Source organism: Salvelinus alpinus, chromosome 18 (genome assembly GCF_045679555.1).
Source record: "Salvelinus alpinus chromosome 18, SLU_Salpinus.1, whole genome shotgun sequence".
Lineage (NCBI taxonomy): Eukaryota > Metazoa > Chordata > Actinopteri > Salmoniformes > Salmonidae > Salvelinus > Salvelinus alpinus.
The window spans coordinates 26,769,870-26,776,895 of record NC_092103.1 but is presented as its reverse complement, the minus strand read 5'-3'; positions in this window follow the sequence as shown (position 1 = coordinate 26,776,895).

Here is a 7,026-nt window from a genome sequence, read left to right as displayed (position 1 = left end):
TTCCCAGGTGGGAAGGAGAAGGCACTTTGGGAGTGCTTAGGCAAGAGGCCCGCGGGCATACATATACCCGTAGTATATTCATTGTCTAGGCACACTAGGTAAGACCTGGGCGGACCACCCCCTGTATTTTGGTTAGGGCACCAGGTGGTGCTAAGATAGGTAAGTAGTGGGTAGGCAGGTTAGATGGGGAAGTTTTGATATTTACTTTCTTTGCTTTGGTTCCGTCCAGGTCTTACCTAGTGTGCCTAGACAATGAATATACTACGGGTATATGTATGCCCGCGGGCCTCTTGCCTAAGCACTAGCCCCTTTTCCAGCCCCTGAGAATGCACAGCAGAAAATGCAAACTTGTTCAGTGTAGTGTATTTAATGTTCAAAAAGGCTTCTAAAGTTTGTAATTTCCACTTAAAAATGTCAGACTTAATTTGCCCCAAAAAATGTTTTGTCAACACCTACAAAACAAAAATCCATTAATTATAATCCACATAAAAATTCACATTTCCTGTTGCTGCAGGATTATTTTCCTGCTTTTGCAAACTAGCTCAAATTAAGATCTTACATCTGTATTTTACTCTTCTGTATCACAGATGCCCTTATACTTCACATGTCCCAATGTTTTCCCCACTCGGAACTGTGCACAGCTCAGTTTTAACAAGAGAACACACAACAGGATCAAAAATGGACTTCACATTTTCAGATGGCCCATCACTTTTAAAGTTCTTGACCAGAGCACGCTAATCTAACATTTCATTGCAGATACTAATTTCACTATAACTTCCAAAAGCCACATTTATGGAAAGTTACGTAACAGTGGAATTGTTTCTAATAATCCATGAAGTGTCTTAATAGGGTGTTGGGCCACCATGAGCCACCAGAGCTGCCAGAACAGCTTCAATGCGCCTTGGCATAGATTCTACAAGTGTCTAGAACTATATTGGAGGGATGCGACACCATTCTTCCACAAGAAATTCAGTATTTTTGTTTTGTTGATGGTGGTGGAAAACACTGTCTCAGGAGCCGCTCCAGAATCTCCCATAAGTGTTCAATTGCGTTGAGATCTGGTGACTTAGACACACAACCACACACATTCTTTAAACCCCCTATGCTCCTTTGAGACCACTCTTTCAAATTCCTTATTCCAGCCGCGGCAGCCAAAATAATTAGCAAATGGGTATTTTTTTATGATGGGATGTTTGAATTGCTTAATTACCTCAGGAACCACACCTGTGTAGAATCACCTGCTTCAATATACATTTACTCAAGTGTTCCCTTTATTTTGTCAGTTACCTGTACATAATTGATCGTGACATAGTCTTTTCCAGGTCATCAGTTAATGTTGTCTAAATCAGCCACAGTACAGATCAGGAAACCTGCCTTTGTATTGTTTTGAGGCCTAACTGAAAATGTGTATCTGATGTCCTGCTTCGTGTTTTGTATCAGTGAGCCAAGTTTTCTGGCTCAGTATGTGGGTGGTATGACTTTGCTCCAGAGGCAAGACAACCAGTGAGCGTGATGGGGCAGTAGAGGCACGAGCATGGACCAATTACCGGTGAGCTATAGTGCACTAATCTACAGTTTTTATGGTCAATAACGATGCTACCACATCTGTTCCAACAGCAAGCACATGCTCACGTGCACACACTTACATGCATGCAAGTATGCACGCACATACCACACCTCTTATTTACTATATGAGACATGCCCAGACTGAGGGCACGTGAAAACAGCCAAACGATAAGTACATCGCGGGAGCCCAACTCATTCATATGTACAAATAAATGGCATATTTATGAAAGCCATCGCAGATTTGAAGCGTCCACAGTTAGTGGCAGAGTGTTTCATTTAATGTGAATCTCGGGTGTTATTTAAAGTAGTCAATCCACACTCCAAATGAATGTCTCTCAGCATAGACCATACAACAAACATACAGTACATCACCATGAGGAGACGGTAAACCAATATAGTCTGCATTGATGTCCATATCTACGAGCCAAAGGTCATTTTGTATTAGACAGAATATACTGGATAGGGGCTCGAGAGCGATATAAAGGGAGCAAATGCTTGACTGCATCAGGTAGGCTCTCTGATTGAAGTCTGCTTTAAAGGAAATGACTTGTCTTTGTAGTGTGCGGGAGTATGCGGCTATGCGGCTCGATGTGCATGTACTGGTAAATCATAGATATGAGGCAGCGCCCCAGTTCCTCTGACGGAGAGTAATTGAATCTCTCCGATTCGCAGAAGTGGAGGCAGCTGCAGAGGAGGGTCATAAATATAGTGGGGATGAAGAATTCTGCGTAACCCTGGCCGCCTTCTCAGGTCCCCCACGTGCAGTTTCATTTAATTAACTGATCACTGGTTGACCCGCACATGGCCTAACAGTTTTGAAAAAGCCTAACTGCACGTTTTCCAATAACTTGGGATTGCCATTTACAGCATAACAGATTCTAATATAAAATATACTAATAATAATCTGTGTTTTAGTAATGTAGTTAATAAATCAAACAGACACAAAGGAGACAATGATTATGCCAACAGATGCTTTGAATAGAAATGACCTAGAAATCAGTTGAAACAAAAGGTGACTGGTTAAACGGTGCTTACCTGGTTTACATTTGGTGCCTTTTGAAAAGTGTAACTTAGTCCCCCAAAAAGTTAGATTTCACCTCATTTTAACATGCTGTCATAAAGAGCATATGTTTAACTTCATAAAATCACGTTTTCCCATCTCAAGAGGGAAAAATAAAAATAAGAGTTGCATATTGAGTGCCAAATAAAGTAACAGGATTGACCGTAATAGGATTGACTGTAACAGGGTTGACAATTTCATCTTAAATCGCTTTGTGACAGGGGGAATGGAAACTTGTGTGCAACAGGGAGAGGCATTTGAATGTAAAAAAAACAATGTTAAAAAATGTCTAGCCTGTCTATCTATGGGTAACAGGGTTGACGTGTTATGCTCGACCCGCTCAGTTTTCCACCACAAAACACTAGAATATTACCAAAAGAGTAGAACCAGACTCCCTGCTTTTACACTATGATTTGACTATTAAATGTTCAATGTTTCTTATGAAAAAGATATTTAAAAATAAATAGTTTCACCATAGTAAAACGACAGCTCAGATCACATAACAGGGTTGACTTTAAAATGAGGGACAGACGTAAATGAATCACACATACCATGAAATAAATAATAATTGTCAGAAATTACTCTCAAAGCAATAAAATAAGTAGGGCTTTACAATGATGATAAAAACTTGTAGAAATGTTGGGTTAAGTGAGTTTAAATCTTCCTACAATTCACAGCGGGTGCACAGAGGGACATGTCAAAAGTTTTTATTCATATTGAAAATCGTATTAATTGAATTCTCCATGTGGTTTACGTATATTAAAGGGAGCTTAATTTAATATAACAGGCTTCAATATTGGAGCACAATTTCTACTTAAAAAAAATCGAAGGGATGCAAAAATCACAAATTTCGTGGCAGTTAAGCCACATCCGCATGCCTCAATTCGCTGACCCCTGACTAATACTGTACTAGACTTAGCCCAACTGTCTAATGACGAGGTAAATTGTCTAAGTCGCTTTGCTGCCTTACACTGTAGGCACATATTTTTTTTATGGAAGTGACCAGGCTATTGTGTTGAAAGATAGTGACGGGTTCAGACATGGCATGTTCAAAGAAATATAAGGTAGAATCCATTACATGTAGGTTGCAGTTACATTTGTTAAAGGTTAAGTGATGAAAGAAATAAGAACTGATTTCTGATTAAATCACTGATGACTGACACATGCATTAGAAAACTACAAAGTAGTCCACAACTGCAAGGCTCTCCAGAGGGCGGTGCTGTCTGCACAACGCATCACCAGTGGCAAACTACCAGCCCTCCAGGACACCTACAGTGCCTTGCAAAACTATTCAACCCCTTTGGCTTTTTCCTATTTTGCTGCATTACAACCTGTAATTTAAATAGATTTTTATTTGGATTTCATGTAATGGACATACACAAAATAGTCTAAATTGGTGAAATGAAATGAAAAAAAGAACATTTTTAAAAAATATATATCTTTTTTTAACGGAAAAGTGGTGCGTGCATATGTATTGACCCCCTTTGCTATGAAGCCCCTAAATAAGATCTGGTGCAACCAATTACCTTCAGAAGTCACATAATTAGTTAAATAAAGTCCACCTGTGTGCAATCTAAGTGTGACATGATCTGTCACATGATCTCAGTATATATACACCTGTTCTGAAAGGCCCCAGAGTCTGCAACACCACTAAGCAAGGCCCACCACCAAGCAAGCATCATGAAGACCAAGGAGCTCGCCAAACAGGTCAGGGACAAAGTTGTGGAGAAGTACAGATCAGGGTTGGGTTATAAAAAAATATCTGAAACTTTGAACATCCCATGGAGCACCATTAAATCTATTATTCAAAATGGAAAGAATATGGCACCACAACAAACCTGCCAAGAGAAGGTCGCCCACCAAAACTCACGGACCAGGCAAGGAGGGCATTAATCAGTGGCAACAAACAGACCAAAGATAACCCTGAAGGAGCTGCAAAGCTCCACAACAGAGATTGGAGTATCCGTCCACTTTAAGCCGTACACTCCAAAGAGCTGGACATTACGGAAGAGTGGCCAGAAAAAAAACATTGCATAAAGAAAAAAATAAGCAAACACGTTTGGTGCTCACCAAAAGGCATGTGGGAGACCCACCAAAAATATGGAAGAAGATACTCTGGTCAGATGAGACAAAAATGTAGCTTTTTGGCCATCAAGGAAAATGCTATGTATGGTGCAAATCCAACACCTCTCATCACCCCGAGACACCATCCCTGCCCATTTTCATCGGCAGGGACTGGGAAACTGCTTAGAATTGAAGGAATGATGGATGGCGCAAAATACAGGGAAATTCTTGAGGGAAACCTGTTTCAGTCTTCCAGAGATTTGAGACTGGGACGGATGTTCACCTTCCAGCAGGAGAATGACCCTAAGTATACTGCTCAAGAAACAATTGAGTGGTTTAAGGGGAAACATTTAAATGTCTTGGAATGGCCTAGTCAAAGCCCAGACCTCAATCCAACTGAGAATCTATGGTATGACTTTAAGATTACTGTACACCAGCGGAACCCATCCAACTTGAAGGAGCTGGAGCAGTTTTGCCTTGAATAATGGGCAAAAATCCCAGTGGCTAGATTTGTCAAGCTTATAGAGACATAAGCCAAGAGACTTGCAGTTGTAATTGCTGAAAAAGGTGGCTCTACAAAGTATTGACTTTGGGGGTGAATAGTTATGCACACTCAAGTTCTGTTTTTTTGTCTTATTTCTTTTTTGTTTCACAAAAAATATTTTGCATCTTCAAAGTGGTAGGCATGTTGTGTAAATCAAATGATACAAACCCCCCCAAAAATCTATTTTATTTCCAGGTTGTAAGGCAACAAAATAGGAAAAATGCCAAGGGGGTGAATACTTTTGCAAGCCACTGAACAGCACCCGATGCCACAGGAAGACAAAAAAGATCATCAAGGACAACAACCGCCCGAGCCACTGCCTGTTCACCCCACTAGCATCCAGAAGACGAGGTCAATACAGGTGCATCAAAGCTGGGACTGAGAGACTGATAAACAGCTTCTATCTCAAGTCCATCAGACTGTTAAAGAGCCATCACTAACAGAGAGAGGCTGCTGCCTACATACAGACTTGAAATCATTGGCCACTTTAATAAATGGATCACTAGTCACTTTAAATAATGCCACTCTAATAATGTTTACATACCTTGCATCACTCATCTCATATGTATGTACTGTATTTTAGTCTATCTATTGCATCTTGCCTATGTCGCTACACTCACAAGAACATCTGCTAACCATGTGTACAGTATGTGACCAATTTAATTTGATTTGAGGAAGAGGTTATTTTCCTGACATCACTCCGCCAGGGCCCTCACCTCCTCCCTGAAGGCTGTCTCGTCATTGTTGGTAATCAGGCCTACTTCTGTTGTGTCATCTGTAAACTTGATGATTGAGTTGGAGGCGTGCGTGGCCACGCAGTCAGGGGTGAGCAGGGTGTACAGGAGGGGGCTGAGCACGCACCCCAAGGCCTCATGTGGGTCCCATCTAAGGCCCAATGTCTCTCGGAGGGAGTTTATAAGAACCCTGAGGACTGTGGAGAAGAATACCAGGGGAAGCAGGGAAAGACAGAGAGAGACAGGGTTGGAGGCCTTCCATGAGGGTTGGAGGCATTCCATGAGGGTTGGAGCTCTTCCCTGAGGCTTGGAGCTCTTCCCTGAGGCTTGGAGCTCTTCCCTGAGGCTTGGAACTCTTCCCTGCGGGTCGGAGCTCTTCACTGAGGGTCGGAGCACTTCACTGAGGGTCGGAGCTCTTCTCTGAGGGCTGAGAGAGAAAGAGAGCCTGAGCAAAGCCATCAAACATGGCTTGACATGATTAGCTCTGATGATGACAGTTGTTAGCATAGTGATACAATTCTACTGTATCACTGGCTATACCCTTAGCTTCTTCAACACAATCAATCTCCACTTCTCCAGTTGATGTGTGGGTGCATCACCCAGGTGGGTGCTACATGTTAGTGAGTGAGTATAGCTACCTCCATACAACAAAGTGCTTTGAGACCTTGTGAGAAGGTCTATATGAATGCATTCCAATGCCTTTTTCTGCAACACAACAACCCAGTCTCAAATATTCTCATCAATATCAGACTCCTCAATTGTAATTCTAGAACCTACAATTCTAAGAATTCTCGGACACTAACAATTTTGCCTGTACAACATCAAGCATTCCCTTGTGATGTCGGATCAGAGGACATAGCATCTGTCAAAATATGTCTATCTGTTAATGAAAATTGTAGCAATTGTGTATGGCTCATTGGATCTCCATTCAGGTTACCCGTTTCTTCAGTTGGGAGTTAATTATTTATCTCTTTCAAACTGAAACATCTTCCAGGCAAATTGCAACTTCTATGGGACCCTTATAAACAGGGAACATGTGTTTTTCTTATCCCCCTATT